This window comes from Heterodontus francisci, chromosome 4 (assembly GCF_036365525.1).
Source record: "Heterodontus francisci isolate sHetFra1 chromosome 4, sHetFra1.hap1, whole genome shotgun sequence".
Classification (NCBI taxonomy): Eukaryota; Metazoa; Chordata; class Chondrichthyes; order Heterodontiformes; family Heterodontidae; genus Heterodontus; species Heterodontus francisci.
This window is the reverse complement of record NC_090374.1, coordinates 44202928-44221855: the sequence shown is the minus strand read 5'-3', so window position 1 is coordinate 44221855 and position 18928 is coordinate 44202928. Positions and strand designations below refer to the sequence as shown.

General features: G+C 43.6%; 1 long non-coding RNA gene across 1 annotated transcript in view; it reads left to right on the top strand.

Annotated features, from left to right (window-relative positions):
* Positions 1 to 4028, top strand: part of LOC137368991 (uncharacterized) — a 30546-nt gene extending 26518 nt beyond the window's left edge. Inside the window, exon 3 of the long non-coding RNA XR_010974850.1 lies at positions 3404 to 4028. This is a non-coding gene — a long non-coding RNA (uncharacterized lncRNA). The remainder of the gene's footprint in view (positions 1 to 3403) is intronic.
* The last annotated feature ends 14900 nt before the right edge of the window (positions 4029 to 18928 follow it).

Below are 18928 nucleotides of genomic sequence, written 5' to 3'. Positions count from 1 at the left end.
ATAAGTGGGGATGTTCGCTGATGATTGCACAATGTTCAGTACCATTCGCGACTCCTCAGATAGCAGTCCGTGTAGAAATGCAGCAAGACCTGGACAATATCCAGGCTTGGGCTGATAAGTTGCAAGTAATATTTGCACCACACAAGAGCCAGGCAATGATCATCCCAAACAAGAGAGAATCTAACCATCTCCCCTTGACATTTAATGGCATTACCATCACTGAATCCCCCACTATCAACATCCTGGGGGTTAACATTGCCCAGAAACTGAACTGGAGTAGCCATATAAATACCATGGCTACAAGAGCAGGTCAGAGACTAGGAATCCTGTGGCAAGTAACTCACCCCCTGACTCCCCAAAGCCTGTCCACCATCCACAAGGCACAAGTCAGGAGTGTGATGGAATACTCTCCACTTGCCTGGATGGGTGCAGCTCCAACAACACTCAAGAAACTCGACACCATCCAGGACAAAGCAGCCCGCTTGATTGGCACCCCATCTATAAACAAACATTCACTCCCTCTACCACCGACGCACAGTGGCAACAGTGTGTACCATTTACAAGATGCACTGCAGCAAAGCACCAAGGCTTCTTTGACAGCACCTTCCAACCCGCGGCTTCTACCACCTAGAAGGACAAGGGCAGCAGATGCATGGGAACACCACCACCTGCAAGTTCCCCTCCAAGCCACACACCATCCTGACTTGGAACAATATCACTGTTCCTTCACTGTCGCTGGGTCAAAATCCTGAAACTCCCTTCCTAACAGCACTGTGGGTATACCTACCTCACATGGACTGCAGCGGTTCAAGGAGGCAGCTCACCACCTTCTCAAGGGAAATTAGGGATGGGTAAAAAATGCTGGCCTAGCCAGCAACACACACATCCAATGAATTTAAAAAATGGCATAATTTGAGTCTGCACTGTGACAAAATTCAATTCTTACAGGGCATAACAGGGTGGATGTAGATTTTTTTTTATTCATTCATGGGATGTTGAGGTCGTTGGCTAGGCCAGCATTTATTGCCCATCCCTAATTGCCCTTGAGAAGGTGGTGATGAACTGCCTTCTTTAACCACAGCAGTCCATGTGAGCACCCACAGTGCTGTTAGGAAGGGAGTTCCAGGATTTTGGAGATGGTCATTGCCTGGCACTTGTGTGGCGTGAATGTTACTTGCCACTTATCAGCCCAAGCCTGGATATTGTCCAGATCTTGCTGCATTTCTACATGGACTGCTTCACTCAGAGGGTGGCGAATCTTTGGAAATCTCTACCTCAGAGGTCTGTGGAAGCTCAATCACTGAGCATGTTCAGAACAGAAATCAATAGATCTCTGGAGATAAATAACATCAAGGGATATGGAGATTGTGTGGGAAAGTGGTGTTGACGTAAATGATCAGCCATGATCTAACTGAATGGTGGAGCAGGCTCAACGGGCTGAATGTCCTACTCCTGTTCCTATGTTCCTCTGAAGGATGGTCACATTTTTTAGATATTGCCCAATTCGGCTTTTCTTTACCATGAATGAAACCATGGGTTGAATTTCCAGCTGGTACCAAGGCTAGAGACCAGTTTGATTGGAGAATGGCTTGACTTATAGTTCTATTTTCTATGGAAATGCTGAACTTGTTTCACTTATTGTGAACAGCCAATTTTAGGTCTCCAATTTTGGAAGAGGAATGAGGCAATGTAGTCTGCAATTCCTAGACCAGGAGTCTGCAGACTTTGGCTCCAGAACCACATGCGGCTCATTAAGGACTCAAGTGTGGCTCCCGAGCTTGATTGATTGAACCCATTTTGATGGTAATTAAATGGCTTGTGTCAAGAAAACAGGCTATGCTGAATGAGGTTTTTTAATTTATCGATTGGAAACCTACATTAAACTTTTAAAAAAGGAAAACTGGAATCCTAGATTTAACTTTTTAAAAAACTGGCAGCAAGATGGCCAGCACAATTTGCATTGAAATACCTTACATTCCAGGACATGGAAGTGGAGATGCATGTCTAAAAAGGCTCCCATCCAGGACAATGGCTTGAACAGTTGAGTAAATTATTCAGTATCACCCTCGTTAGCAGTTCATTCAAAGCCATCTTGGAGCATTCACTAGTGGAGACGTACCTCCAGGGGATGAACATTTGAAACAATACAACTTAAGAGAGATTTGGAATTCTTAGACTTTGGACCTCATTGAAGTAAAAAACGAGTACTGAGAGAACCATGTGACAGTCTCCCCAGTCTGTGTGAACTTGGGGTTTTTTGTTGCAGACAGCAGACAAGCTTTGAGAGCTAACCAGTGCAAGACCCCAGTGGGGCTATGTGTCTCTCTCGCTCCTGATAACATTGCAAGCTTTTGAAATCTGTCTGCGACTGCGGAATATCCCAGTTGTTCATCGCTACCCGGAGAGAAAGCCACTTACATCATTGTCTCCAAGAAAACCCTGAACCAGGTGGACCAGCTGCAAGTGCACTTCTACCAGCTAGAGACTGCAGAACCACGAATTCAGCCAGAAGACAACTGAATTATCAGACCCACAGACTGTGTTATTTTTATTTGTTCTGGACTCTAATGCAATCAAACAATTCTTCATCACTCTGTAACCCATGTGTGTGTATGTGTGATTCTTGTGTGTGTTTGTGTGTGTGAAAGTTGGAGTGTAGTTTTATTATTGTACTTAGATCGGAATTTGATTTTAAATACTGAAAACTACCCCAAATGGAGCATAACGCTGTTCAACAATTGATCATAAACTAAACTGAAGCTGCAGATGGGGTTTGAAAGAGCCAGCAGAGATGAGATGGGCCTGAGTCCAGTAAATGGGCTGAACCTCCATTTAACTCCTTTTGAGAGGAGAGTGACCATCCCACAAAGGAGGATGTGTGAGGGCAGCTCAGAGTCAGGCAGTGAACACACTGCACCCAACAGGGACATTACAAACTGTGATGAAAGTTGGAGCATTTTTTTACTATTTTACTTAGATCGGGATTTGATTTTAAGTACAATAAACTAACCTCTTTCTTGTTTAAACTCAAGAAAACTTGTCTGATTGGTTCTTTTATGATCACAGCATGAAAAGGGTTAAACACTTACTGAATTGGTAAACACATCCACTGTTTAAAAAGGAATGTTGTGGTCAAACAAGGAGAAGGACAACAGCGGAGCCTTTAGACCCCTACTCACCTGATTGTAACACTTGTTTTGTTTTTTTAAACTTTTATTAACATTGTACGTGTAAGAAAGTATCATTTAATTAACAACTTTTTTGTTAAAAATCTTTAACATGTTGTTGAAATGTGCCTCTGTCTTGTTTTTCATTATTATTGGAATTTGAGTAACAGCATTGTGGCTCTTAAGATATTGCATTTATGACTACATTTTTAAAAATGGCTCTTCTTGTTATTCAGGTTCAACCTATGTCCTAGACCATCAACCAGCAACTAGCAGGGGAGACAACTGAAAATGTTCTGTGGTACCTAAGGCACGCCAGCACAATTGCAAAGTTGGCAGCCTGAGATTACCGATCATTATAGGAAAATATAAGGAGTCAGTTCTCATTCACACACTTTTTGGACTTTCCCTTCATCTAGTTATATTCAGCTATGTTACTGAAGGGAGATCATCAATTTTGCATACTTCTATTGCACTGCACTGTGCTTTGGCTCTTCTTACTGATGTCACATTGGACTCTAGAATGAGACATTTAATCAACCTCCTGTTGTTTGCAGTATTATGTTGGTCTCAAATATCCCAACAATATGAAGTCTAAGCCCCCTTTGGCTTAGTTCTTCATGATGTACATAACATACCAACACTACAGTTGATTGAACTAATCTTACAGCAACAGTTAATTTTACAACTTATATTTAAATGTATTTTGTTGCACTATTGTCAAAATTGTTTTGATGTATGTAGCATGAGGTTTTCTTTTGCTTTCTGTATTTGAAGTTTTGCTTGGATTATTGTCAGTGCACAAAGAAGCTACTGCTTTGAAATTCAAAAATTCCAAAAATGAAAAATGATCCAGTCATAAAGGTGATTTTATGGTATAATGATGAATGGGTTTATGTTTTATTTGTAGTGCTCATTCAACACATAAAACTTAAGGCAATGATTTAAAAAAATTCCATTCAGTGGCAAAAAATAGCTGTGAATATTCAATAGTTTATTAGCATAAACTTCCATTGTGTTTTTCCTTGACAGATTTCACTAGGATGTTCAGAAAGAACACACACACAGTGTCAGGTATAAAAGCAGTAATTTCTCTCCAGGATTGTAGAACTTCAAAAAGTATGTTGGCTACAGAAAAAGCACCTCAAAGTTCATTTCCTACTCTCTATTGGATCTGCTTAGAGTATTCTAATTTTGAATAATTGTTCAGATACTACAAAACTAATTGTGGGAGTTCGTCAGAGCAACGTCCATGGCTCAACAATCTTCATCAATGACCTTCATCATAAGGTCAGAAGTGGAGCTGTCTGTTGATGATTGCAGTGTTCAGCTCCTTTCGCAATTCCTCAGGTAATGAAGCTGTCCACAACCACATCCAGCAGGATTTGAATAAGATTCAGATCTGGGCTGATAACTGGCAAGAAACATTTGCGCTACATAAGTATCAGCCATATGAACAAATGAGCATACGAATTAGGTGCAGGAGTAGGCCACTCAGCCCCTCGAGCCTGCTCCGCCATTCAATATGATCATGGCTGATCTTATTGCAACTTCAACTCCACATCCCTGCCTGGCCCCAATAACCTTTCACCCTCTTGCTTATCAAGAATCTATCTACCTCTGCCTTAAAAATATTCAAAGACTCTGCTTCCACTGCCTTTTGAAGAAGAAAGTTCCAAAGATTCATGGCCCTCTCAGAGAAACAAAATTCTCCTTATCACTGTCTTAAGTAGACAACCCCTTATTTTGAAATAGTGACCCCTAATTCTAGATTCTCTCACAAGAGGAAACATCCTTTCCATATCCACCCTGTCAAGACCCCTCAGGATCTTATATGTTTCAATCAAGTCACCTCTTATTCTTCTAAATTCCAGCGGATACAAACCTAGCCTGTCCAACCTTTCTTCAAAAGTCAACCCGCCCATTCCAGCTATTAGTCTGGTAAACCCTCTCTGAACTGCTTCCAACGCATTTACATCCTTCCTTAAATAAGGAGACCAATACTGTACACAGTACTCCAGATGTGGTCTCACCAATGCCCTGTATAACTGAAGCATAACTTCCCTACTTTTGTATTCAATTCTCCTTGCAATAAATGATAACATTCTATTAGCTTTCCTAATTCCTTGCTGTACCTGCACACTAAGCTTTTGTGATTCATGCACTAGAACACCCAGATCCCACTGCATCTCAGAGCTCTGCAATCTCTCACCATTTAGATAATATGCTTCTTTTTTATTCTTCCTGCCAAAATGGACAATTTCACATTTTCCCACATTATACTCCATTTGCAAGATCTTTGCCCACTCATTTAACTTATCTATATCCCTTTGTAGTCTCTTTATGTCCTCTTCACCACCTACTTTGCTGCCTATCTTTGTGTCATCAGCAAATTTATCAACCATACCTTTGGTCCCTTCATCCAAGTCATTTATATAATTTGTAAAAAGTTGAGGCCCCAGCACTGATCCCTGTGGCATGCCATTCGTTGCATCTTGCCAACTAGAAAATGACCCATTTGAGCCTACTCTCTGTTTTCTGTTAGCTAACCAATCTTCTATCCATTCCAATATGTTACCCCCTACACCGAGCTTTATTTTTTGCAATAACCTTTGGGTAGCTAATGTAACCCCACTATTAAAAAAGGGAGGTAGAGAGAAAGCAGGGAATTATAGACCAGTCAGCCTGACTTCGGTAGTGGGGAAAATTCTAGAGTCCATTATCAAAGATTTTATTGCAGAGCCCTTAGAGAACAGTGGTAGAATCGGGCAGAGTCAGCATGGATTTACGAAAGGGAAATCACGCTTGACAAATCTACTAGAATTCTTCGAGGATGTAACTAGTAGAGTTGATGAGCGGGAGCCAGTGAATGTGGTTTATTTGGACTTTCAGAAGGCTTTCGTCAAAGTCCCACATAAGAGATTAGCATATAAAATTAAAGTGCATGGCATTGGGGGTAGTGTGTTGCAATGGATAGAAAATTGGTTGGCGGACAGGAAACAAAGAGTGGGGATAAATGGGTCTTTTTCCGAATGGCAGGCAGTGACAAATGGGGTACCACAGGGATCTGTGCTAGGACCCCAGCTTTTCACAATATACATTAATGATTTAGATGAGGGAACTAAATGTAATATCTCCAAATTTGCAGATGACACAAAACTGGGTGGGAGGGTGAGTTGTAAGGAGGATGCAGAGAGGCTTCAGGGTGATTTGGACAAGTTGAGTGAGTGGGCTAATGCATGGCAGATGCAGTATAATGTGGATAAATGTGAGGTTATCCACTTTGGTAGCAAAAACAGGAAAACAGATTATTATCTGAACGGCTATAAACTGAGAGAGGGGAATATGCAGCGAGACCTGGGTGTTCTCATACACAAGTCGCTGAAGGTAAGCATGCAGGTGCAACAGGCGGTAAAAAAGGCAAATGATATGTTGGCCTTCATAGCGAGAGGATTCAAGTACAGAAGCAGGGATGTCTTGCTGCAATTATACAGAGTCTTGGTGAGGCCACACCTGGAATATTGTGTGCAGTTTTGGTCTCCTTATCTGAGGAAGGATGTTCTTGCTATAGAGGTAGTGCAGCAAAGGTTTACCAGACTGATTCCTGGGATGATGGGACTGACATATGGTGAGTAAGGGAGGATCTCATAGAAACCTATAAAATTCTAACAGGACTTGACAGGGTAGATGCAGGAAGGATGTTCCCGATGGTAGGGGAGTCCAGAACCAGGGGTCATAGTCTAAGAATACGGGGTAAACCTTTCAGGACTGAGATGAGGAGAAATTTCTTCACCCAGAGAGTGGTAAGCCTGTGGAATTCGCTACCACAGAAAGCAGTTGAGGCCAAAACATTGTATGTTTTCAAGAAGGAGTTAGATATAGCTCTTGGTTCTAAAGGGATCAAAAGGTATGGGGTGAACACGGGAACAGGTTACTGAGTTGGATGATCAGCCATGATCATAATGAAAGGTGGAGCAGGTTCGAAGGGCCAAATGGCCTACTCCTGCTCCTATTTTCTATGTTTCTATGTTTGATGTGGCACTTTATGAAATGCCTTCCGGAAATCTAAGTGCAGTACATCCACTGATTCCCCTTTATCCACAGCACCTGTTACTTCTTCAAAGAACTCCAATAAATTGGTTAAACATGATTTCCCTTTCATAAAACTATGTTGAGTCTGCCTGATTACCTTGAATTTTTCTAAATGCCCTGCTATAACACCTTTAATAATAGCTTCTAACATTTTCTCTAAGACAGATATTAAGCGAACTGGCCTGTAGTTTCCTGCTTTCTGTCTCCCTCCATTTTTGAATAAAGGAGTTACATTGGCTATTTTCCAATTTAGTGGAACCTTCCCCGAATCTAGGGAATTTTGGAAAATTAAAACCAACGCATCAACTATCTAACTAGCCACTTCTTTTCGGACCCTAGGATGAAGTCCATCAGGACCCGGGGACTTGTCAGCCCGCAGCTCCAACAATTTGCTCTGTACCACTTCCCTGGTGATTGTAATTTTCTTGAGTTCCTCCCTCCCTTCCATTTCCTGATTTACAGCTATTTCTGGGATGTTACTTGTATCCTCTATGGTAAAGACCGATGCAAAATACCTGTTCAATTCATCCTTATTTTCCCTTACTAATTCCCCAGACTCACTTTCTATAGAACTCAATTTGTTAACTCCTCTTTTTTAAATATCTATAGAAACTCTTACTATCTGTCTTTATATTTCTCGCCAACTTTCTCTCGTACTCTAATCTTTCCCTCATTATTAATCTTTTAGTTGTTCTTCGTTGTTTTATATATTCTGTCCAATCTTCTGACATGCCACCATTCTTTGCATAATTATATGATTTTTCTTGAAGTTTGATACTATCTTTAACTTTTTTTAGTTAACCATGGATGGTGGGTCCTCCCCTTGGACCATCTCCAACAGGAAACAGCCTAACAACCTTGACTTGGCATTCAAGACATTACCATGATCAGGTTTCTCACCATTAATATCCTAGGGGTCACCATTGACCATCAACTCAATTGCTGTAGCCCCATAAATGCCGTGGCTCCTAGAGCAGGTCAAATGCTGGGTGTTCTGTAGCAAGTGGCTTACCTCTTAGAATCATTGAGTCATAGTTATTTACAGCACAGAAGAAGACCATTCAGCCCATTGAGTCCATGCCAGTTCTCCACGGATCTATGCAGTCAAGCCCACTCCCCGGCTCGATCCCCATAGCCCTGCAAGTCTATTTCTCTCAAGTGGCCATCCAACTTTCTCTTGAAGTCATTGATCAAGGCCTCTTCCACACCCTTGTGGGCAGCGAGTTCCAGGTCATTACCACCCACTGCGTAAAAAAGTGCGTCCTCATATTTCCCCTGCATCATTTGCCCCAAACTTTCAATCTGTGTCCCCTAGTCCTTGTACCATTTGTTAATGGAAAAGTTTTTCCTTGTCTAACTGATCTAAGCCTATCATAATCTTGTACATTTCTATTAAATCTTCCCTCAATCTCCTTTGTTCTAAGGAGAACAAACCCCAGCTTTTCCAACCTAACCTTGTAACTAAAATCCTCCATCCCTGGAACCATTCTGCATCCTCTCAAGGACCTTCACATCCTGCCTAAAGTGTGTTGACCAGAACTGGATGCAATCCTCTAGTTGGGGCCTAACCAGAGCTTTATAAAGGTTCAGTATAACTTCCCTGCTTTTGTACTCAATGCCTCTATTTATAAAGCCCAAGATCCCATATGCTCTCTCAATATATCCTGCCAACTTTAAAGATCTATGCACATTCACCCCCAGGTCCCTCTGCTCCTGCACAGTCTTTAGAACTGTGCCATTAAGTATAGATAGTAAATAAAAGCAAAATATTGCAGATGCTGGAAATCTGAAATAAAAACAAGAAATGCTGGAAATACTCAGCAGGTCTGGCAGCATCTGTGGAGAGAGAAGCAGAGTTAACGTTTCAGGACAGTGACCCATCACCTCACACTTGTCCATATTAAATTCCATCTGCCACCCCTCTGTCCATTCTGCTATGTCCTGTTGCAGGTGGTTCATATCATCCTCACTGTTTGCCACACCTCTAAGTAAGGTATCATCAGCAAATTTTGAGATTCTACTCTGTATTCCAAGATCCAAGTCATTTATATATAGACAAAAAGCAGTGGTCCCAGTGATTCCCCAAAGCCTCTCGACCACCTACAAGGCACAAGACAGAAATATGGGGAAATAATTTCCAATTGCCTGGTTGGGTGCAGCCCTAAAAATGCTCAAGAAGCTTATCAACTATCCAAGGCCCAGCAGTCTGCTTGACTAGCACCTCATCCACGAGCCTAAACATCTAACCCTTTACCACTTGTGCACTGTGCCTGCAGTATGTACAATCTACAGGATGCATTGCATCAATTTTCCAGGTTTTTTCAGCAGCACCTCCTAAACTTGTGACCTCCATCACGTAGAACTACCTAGAACATTATATTGCGATGTTTTACCCTGTTGAAGGTGCTATACAAATGCAAGTTGCTGTTGTTGTTGTAGAAGGGCAAGGGCAGCGGGTGGATGAGGACACTATCACCTCCAAGTTATCCTCCAAGTCGCAGCTCATCCATACTTGGACATATACCAATGTTCCTTCATCATTGCTGGGTCAAAATCCTGGATCTCCCTATCCAAAAGCACTGTGCGATCACGTTCACCAAACAGACCAGAATTGGTTTAAGAATGCAGCCCACTACCATCTATTCAAGGACAACTCAGAATGGAGGGGGGTGGGGGTGGTGGTGGTGCGAGAGATTGGTCCTGCAGTCCAATGGAAGGGGATCCCAGGGGGTGGTTCCTGGTAGGGGCCCTCTGTGGGCCACAGATTGCCCAAGGAGGAGAGACCCACATGCCCCAGCCTGCAGGGAGGTCGCCTTGTTACAAGGTGCCCTCCTCGCTTGTCAGAGGCCCGTCCCCCACCCACCCCCCCCCCCCCCCACCAGCTGCTGGTAAGATCCCAGCGGCAGCAGCAAGAGCCCCTAATTGGCCGTGATTGCACTGGAGAGGATGCAGAGGAGATTCACCAGGATGTTGCCTGGGCTGGAGCATTTCAGCTATGAAGACAGACTAGATAGACTGGGGTTGTTTTTCTTAGAGCAAAGAAGGCTGAGGGGGGACCTGATTGAGGTATACAAAATTATGAGGGGCATTGATAGAGTAGATAGGAAGGAACTTTTTCCCTTAGCAGAGGTGTCAATAACTAGGGGGCATAGATTTAAGGTAAGGGGCAAGAGGTTTAGAGGGGATTTGAGGAAAACATTTTTCACTTAGAGTGTGGTTGGAATCTGGAACATACTGCCTGAAGGGGTGGTAGAGGCAGGAACCCTCACAACATTTAAGTTTAGTTTAGTTTAAAGATACAGCACTGAAACAGGCCCTTCAGCCCACCGAGTCTGTGCCAACCATCAACCAACCATTTATACTAATCCTACACTAATCCCATATTCCTACCACATCCCCACCTGTCCCTATATTTCCCTACCACCTACCTATACTAGGGGCAATTTATAATGGCCAATTAACCTATCAACCAGCAAGTCTTCGGCATGTGGGAGGAAACCGGAGCACCCGGAGGAAACCCACGCAGACACAGGGAGAACTTGCAAACTCCACACAGGCAGTACCCAGAATTGAACCCGGGTCGCTGGAGCCGTGAGGCTGCGGTGCTAACCACTGCGCCACTGTGCCGCCTATATGTATGTAATTAGGAACGCTAACAGATTGTCAACATTTATTGTGAGGGGCATTGAATACAAAGTAGGGAAGTTATGTTTCAGTTATACAGGGCACTGGTGAGACCACATCTTGAGTACTGTGTACAGTATTGGTCTCCATATTTAAGGAAAGATGTAAATGCATTGGAAGTAGTTTAGGGAAGGTATGCTAGACTAATACCCGGAATGGGGGGCGTTGTCTTATGAGGAAAGGAAAGGTTGGACAGGGTAGGCTTGTATTGCTGGAGTTTAGAAGACTAAAAGGTGACTTGATTAAAACATATAAAAGCCTGAAGGGTCTTGACAGGGTGGATGTGGAAAGGATGTTTCCTCTTGTGGGAGAATCTAAAACTAAGGGTCACTATTTAAAAATAAGGGGTCATCCACTTAAGACAGAGATGAAGAGAAATTTTTTCTTACAGAAGGTTGTGAGTCTCTGGAACTCTCTTCCTCAAAAGGCGGTAGAAGCCGAGTCTTTGGATATTTTTAAGGCAGAGGTAGATAGATTCTTGATAAGCAAGGGGGTGAAAGATTATCAGGGGTAGGCCGGAATGTGGAATAATCAGTTCAGCCATGAACTTATTGAATGGTGCAGCAGGCTTGAGGGGCCAAGTGGCCTCCTCCTGCTCCTAATTTGTATGTTTGTATGTTCATATGTTCGTATGTCAGCGGCCTTTGGCCCCATTGCTGGTTTCCCTAGAGTGCAAGGGGCGATCAACTGTACTCATGTGGCCATTAGAGTTCCCTGGGACCAGCCTGCTGCCTTTGTCAATAGCAAAGGCTTTCACTCTTTAAACGCACAGCTTGTTTGCGACCACGGGAGAAGAATCATGCATATTTACGCATGTTTCCCAGGGAGCTGTCATGGTTCCTACATTTTGAGGAACTCCCAGCTTCCAGCAGTTTTTGAGGAACCAGCTGAAATGGATGGATGAATCCTGGGTGACAAGATTTCCCACTTTGTACATGGTTGATGACAGCAGTACGTCTTCCCCAAACAGGTGCTGAAGAGGGGTACAATGTTGCTCTCGCATCCACCAGAGCCACCATTGAGCACTCCATTGGTAGGCTGAAAATGCAATTCCATTGCCTTGACTGGTCTGGAAGGGCTCTTCAGTATGTGCCATAGAGCATGTGATGAATAATTATTGTCCGCTGTGCCTTGCACAACCTTGCAATTAGACGTAGCAACATTCTACAGGCGGAGGAACAGGAGAAACACCAGTTCTCCTCAGATGAGGATGACTATGAAGAGGGTGAGGAGGAGGAGGACAACAATGACAACAATGCCATCATCAATATGAGGGTCATGGAAAGACATGCAAGGGACATCAGGGAGAACCTCATTTCTGCACGTTTCATCCAATCATAAGCCACATCATCAAGGAACATTGGGAGGAGAAACATAGCAATTCCCCACAGAAATTCACTTTTGCATGAGGTCTTATTCATCTCTGCAATCTTCACAAAGCGTTGTTGCACTTTCATGTGATTGGCATTTGAAATCATCTATGGGCTCTGATGAATGTGACTACACACCACTGCAAGCAGCGTTGTTATGACTGTAGAAAACAAAAGTAAGGCATGACAGTATTGGAAAAAGTTATTAAACATCAATAGGAAAACAGCCATCATTGAAGAGTGAAGGCTCAAATTCCAATGAGATATGGACAGTGGACATTTCCTGAGATGCTTTGCAAACATATTGCGATCCTGCCATAGGCTTCCAAAAAACTTCTTTGTATCCATCTGTAACCAAGCAAAACATTACTGAGAGTGGATCAAATTTTGCAGGAAATAAAAATGTATCAATTAATCTTTTCAGTTGTCACAATTTTACAGCACCTGTGCCACATTTGTGCCCAAAACTGTTTCAACTTCCCTTTTCTCCCACTATGTCTGGGTGCTACCTCTATATTAGCAGCTGAGGTGGAGGCAGTCCACTCTGTGCGCTGCCCTGTTGCTGTGGATGACTGTGGCGAGTGTCCTCTGGAGGAATGGGGTTTTGATGGCTTCATCCTACTGGGAGTCTGCAGCAATGGTGCGTACGTATCCCCTGTGTGCTCACCTGTTGGAGGTAAGGGGGTCAATGTCATGGGGGAGGCTGAGATGCCGCTTACCCTGGGGGTGTCCTGAGAGGAAGACCCCGGGGCAGCTGGCATGCGCTCCTCCTCCATCTGTGTGCATGATGGCACATGCCTGTCGCCCAGAGGGGAAGAAGCACCTGGAGGGAAGTCCAGGTTCCTCGTCTCCATCTTGCTTAGACTCTGCTGCATGGAGCCCATGGCAACAACGATGGAGTGCAGGTCAGAGCACATATGGCTCGAGTGCTCAACCAGACTCGCCACAGAGCTTGCCAGGCTGCAAATACATTACATCCACTGGTTCCCCTTTATCCATCCTGTTTGTTACATCCTCAAAGAACGCTAATAAATTTGTCAAACGCGATTTCCCTTTCCCAAATCCATGTTGGCGCTGCCTGATTGTTTTGTGATTTTCTAGATGTCCTACAACCACTTTAATAATGGATTCGAGCATTTTCCCAATGACAGACGTTTCCTGCTTTCTGTCTCCCTCCTTTCTTTAACAGAGGTGTTACATTGGCGGTTTTCCAATCACTGGGACCTTTCCAGAATCTAGTGGTTTTTCATCCCTCCCCAAACAAATAACTGCCCATTTCCTTCAATTTTTCAGTTAATTCCTCTGAATTCATGTTTCTTTATATCATGTCCTTTTGATTCTATTTTCACTACTATCTGAGTCACATGACACTGTAAACCAATCCTGTAACCTTTCCCTTTCATAAGACTGAAGATGCTGGGCATCAGTCTGGTTCTACGAACACATTTCTCAGTTTCAATGTAAGGGTAGTCAAAACAGTATCGTAGTATTGTCTGTCCTGAAATCTAATACAAGTTCTGAAGGGTGAACAAAAGGCTGCAGAACCAGACAGAAAAGGGTAAACCCAAACAATTAACGCTGGGTGTGCATTTAAATATTTATGCATTAAATCTGGCATCTTAATGATGCTTGCAAAGGAAATAGGCACTTCACTAAAAATAGAAGGGTGCGGAATTGCAGACCAGGAGGAATTTGGCGCCGGGCCTGCTCTCCCAACTGACTGCTCCCTCTGCTCCCACAGCACACAGGACCACAGAATCAGCCATAATATTTCAGGCGGACCCCTTCGTCAGAACCTTATTACAGCCACTCCGATAGAGGATCCCACCTTTGTTGATCTAACTTGCTCTTTCTGATTCATTTCCAGTATTCTCTATTTCTATTTCAGACATTCAGCATTTGTGGTTTACATTTCATCTCCGCTGCTGACGTTGGCAAAAGTAATGGTCAGGCACAAAGGACTGTGGATGGATCAAAGGAGGAGGCTGACTGGTGGGAACATGCGAAGGAGATTGGGGCCAGATGGCTCAGCGAGAGCCAACTTCTTTTTAGGTCTCAGTCTCCTACGCATCCCATCCCTACAAGGCTGTTAAACCTTGCTCCCACCAAAGTACCAGAAACCAGCAATCCCCTGATGCTCCAAAAACACCATCCCAATCCTGTCAAATCTCAGGACACCCTTCCTCTGATTTCCTCCTCCCCTCTAAATCTTAGGACCCCTTGTCAGTACTCAATCGCCAATAACAACTCTACTCCTCCAGGTTGCATTAGTTAAACCAAGCTGGTTGGTCAATGATCAAGAGCCCTACAGCATTGCAAACCACCAATGGAGTTGACTTAATTCGAGCTCTGATTGCCAGGCATTTCATCTTGGAATCAATTCACATTCCTCATGGTTGATGGGGAGAGGGAAGAAGTTTCTGTTTATACAGGAGATAGTGTAACTCCAGCAGCAGCAGACACACAACTATGACGAAGATTTTCAACTATCAGCTGCATGTTTCTTACCGGAAGAATGGGTGACCAGCAGAGGAAAATCTGGTGTTTCCTTGTACACCCATTTGCCCACTTGAAGCAATTTTCAGGCAGACTTCTAAATGCCTGGCACTCCAGCTGAAAACAGACAGGAAGCTGTTTGAATATGCAAATCAGGGACTTACACGTGTTGTAGGACGCCAATTGCAATTTCAGTGGAGTAATGGGTGGAGCAAGCCAGGCACATGCTCGTTCAACCTTTTCCAGGCACTGAAAAGCCTAACTATTGCTCATTAAAGGGATGTCTGGAGTCCTCGCCACAAATGTATGGTTTTTGTTTTTCAGTTTTTTTTCTGGGGCCAAGAGGTGCATTCAAAGTTGATAAAAATTTTCGGGCCTACCGTTGGTCTGTTCTTGACATTCCCCCGCCACCCCCCCCCCCCCACCCCTACCCCCAGGTAGTGGGTTTTCCACCAGGCCAACCTGAAGAGGAACCAAATCGGGGTGAAAAATGGCCCAAAAGGTATATTATAATTTTTAAAAAACTTTCCTTGCAGGGTTGGAAGGAGCAGTGATGTCACTAGGAAAGCTTAGGCTTCTTCCACCATGATCTATCTCCGTGTCCCCGCGGGGCATTCCCAGCAGTCAATCACGTTATTTACTTGCTGTCGGTGGGCAGCCTCCAGACCGCACAATTTTTTGCCACTTCCTGCTCGAAATGGGTGATAAGTTGGCCTACGGGATTTAAATGGTTAAAATCCAGCCCAAAGTTATCTGCTGGGATTCCAACTTTTAAAATTCTACAACAAAGTGAATATCTTGAGAGTAGGGCGACAGTAATTTCAAATCAGTATGGGGTCAAACAAAAGGGGCACTAAAAAGAGTTATAGAATCATGGAATGATACAGCACAGAAAGGAATTGCTTCTTGGTTTATAATCTTTAATTTTGGGGGCCTAAAACAGTCTGTGTATCTTGATCCAACACTGAAATCCTAAAGTTGAGAGCTATGCAGTCTTGCTGAAGTCTGAGGACAATCCATTCACAGTATTCTTAATCTTCTCTGTCATGCATATAGCGTGACCTGATTTCAGCCGGCATGCACTGCCTTCCCTTCTCCACTTACAGACATTAATGTACTTTTCAGCCGCACAGCTGCACATTCTCTTGTAAACACAGTAACTCGAAGCGGTTGGCAAAATACGGACCAAGGCTGAAACCAAAAGGACTTCTGTTTTAGTGCTTTAGTGAACCTGATGCATGTGTGGGTGTAGGATGGTCACATGTTTATACCTGGGTTTTGAGCTGTGCGCACAAACGTCAAACTGAGAAGAGGTCACAGACAGGGCAGTCTATAGTGTTCCCATTGTTCCTTGGCATGTCATGAATACTGAGGAGATGAAAGTGCCACATGAATCAGTATTTGCAGCTTTAACTGTGATTAATTTTTACATTTGCATGAATGTAAATGAGCTTTTTGTGCCGATCTGGGAAGATGCAGTAAATATGGTGGTCACTGTTAAAATCCATGTGGACTTGTGGTTGTCTTGGCTACCTTGCCTGATTTAAGTATTTTACTTATGACCTTGTCTCTGACTCCTTCCTTTTCTTATTATTTTTGGCAGGGGATATGCAGTGGAAAAAGTCTTCAGTAAAGTTGAAGTAGAGTCAAGTCCCTTTTCAGCAAGGTTAGTTTTGACATAACGTGTTTTTGTTTTACTTTTTCAATACCCTCTGGTCAATACAAATGAAATGAAGCCAGGTGACTTCAGAGAATCATGTAGTAGGACAGAAGCCAGCTTTTATTAAGAACATAAGTCAAAAGACATGAAATGACTACTTTGGCCTTTTGAAACTCAGCTCTCTATCTCACCCATTATAATGTTCAGGTTCTTTTGGAAAGTCACGAGGGGAAGAGATTCCATTGAGCTGCTCCCCCAATGAAAGTGCGACCAAGTGGAACCCATAGCCTCCCAAATGGAAGGATGTGAACCCTGTCTCAAATGGGGTTATTAGCATGTTCGAGATGAGTAACCTGAACCTGTATTAGAACATTAGAACATTACAGCACAGTACAGGCCCTTCGGCCCTCGATGTTGCGCCGACCTGTGAAACCATCTGACCTACCCTATTCCATTTTCATCCATATGTCTATCCAATGACCACTTAAATGCCCTTAAAGTTGGCGAGTCTACTACTGTTGCAGGCAGGGCGTTCCACGCCCCTACTACTCTCTGAGTAAAGAAACTACCTCTAACATCTGTCCTATATCTATCACCCCTGTAGGGGTGCATCAGAAGCACTGACCCCAATCCACCGATTGGAACAGGCAGCGGCAGCTAATTATTCTATGACATTGCCCCTAATTCCTTTCTGGGACAAAGATAAAGTTGTCGTAAAGGATCTTCAGTTCCAACAGACACCATAATCTGGCAACATAGCAATTGACCCCCTCAAGGAACAATTACCTTACCTTTGACAAGGTTTGGGGCCTATCAAAAACCGCAGGAGCACTTAACCCAGCTCTCAGTTAATAAGAGTTCCACCTAGGCCTTTTAAGGGTTTAAAGGGAGGAAGTCCCAGGGTAGTCGAGAGACACTGCTGCCACACTTCCTTGACAAGAAGGGAGAGGCAGAGATCCATCTATGGCTTACCCCCATCAAAAACTACGTTTGGAATCCAGGCCAACCTAATTCCTCCCACTTTCAAGTCCCTGGTTGGGCAATCAATCCTAGAAATGCCCAGAACCTGATCAGAATTTTGGGGTCCTAATATTGTTACTTCTACTATCTCATCTAGTAGATTGTTTCAAACATTTATCATTCCTTGGCCTAGAAATTTGTTCACATCAGCATACGATCTCTGTGCTAGAACAGGTAGGCCCGAGGCACATCCAAATTTGAGACATGGGCCTCATGGGCTGCAGATGTCTGCTGGCTGTCCCTAGGCATCTAGGTGAAGAATCTGATTTGAATTTCGGGTCACTGCACCACTGACGGCAACTATCACATAGTCCGAGTGGGGGAGGGGGAGGTTTGTAATTGGACAGGGAATGAGGGGGAGCCAGCAACAGTCTTCGGCACACCTGTAGAGATGGGAGGTGCATGCAATTTTTGGTGACAGCCTCCAGTGTTAGAGTCATAGAGTCATTTATGGCACAGAAGGAGGCCATTCGACCCATCAAGTCCATGCTGGCTCTCCACGGAGCTATGTTGTCAGTCCCACTCCCCGGCATGATCCCCATAGCCCTGCAAATCTAATTCTTTCAGGTGGCCACCCAACTTCCTCTTGAAGTCATTGATCGTCTCTGCTTCCACACCCTTGTGGGCAGCGAGTTCCAGGTCATTGCCACCCCCTGCGTAAAAAAGTGCTTCCTCATATTCCCCCTGCATCTTTTGCCCAAAACATTCAATCTGTGTCCCCTAGACCTTCTACCGTTTGTTAACGGGAACCGTTTTTTCTTGTCTAACTTATCTAAGCCTGTCATAATCTTCTACACTTCTATTAAATCTCCCCTCAATCTCCTTTGTTCTGAGGAGAACAAACCCAGCTTTTCCAACCTAACCTTGTAACTAAAATCTTGCATTCCTGGAACCATTCTGGTAAATCTCCTCTGCACCCTCTCAAGGACCCTCACATTCTTCCTAAAGTGTGGTGACCAAAACTGGATGCAATACTCCAGTTGGGATCTAACCAGAGCTTTATAAAGGTTCAGCATAACTTCCCTCTATGTACTCAATTCTTCTATTTATGAAGCCCATGATCCCATATGCTTTACTAACCACTCTCTCAATATGTTCTGCCACCTTCAAAGATCAATGCACATGCATCCCCAGGTCCCTCTGTTCCTGCAGACTCTTTCGAACTACACCATTAAGTATATATTGCCTATCTCTGTTCCTTCTGCCAAAATGCATCACCTCACACTCTTAGTATCACAGTATTAAATTCCACCTGCCTACCTTTCTGCCCTTTCTGCTAGCCTATCTATATCTTGTTGCAGGCAGTTCATATCATCCTCACTATTTGCCACATCTCCAAGCTTGATGTCATCAGCATATTTTGAGATTCTGCTCTTTATTCCAAAATCCAAGTCATTTATATATAGCAAAAAAAGTGATGGTCCCAGCTCTGACCCATG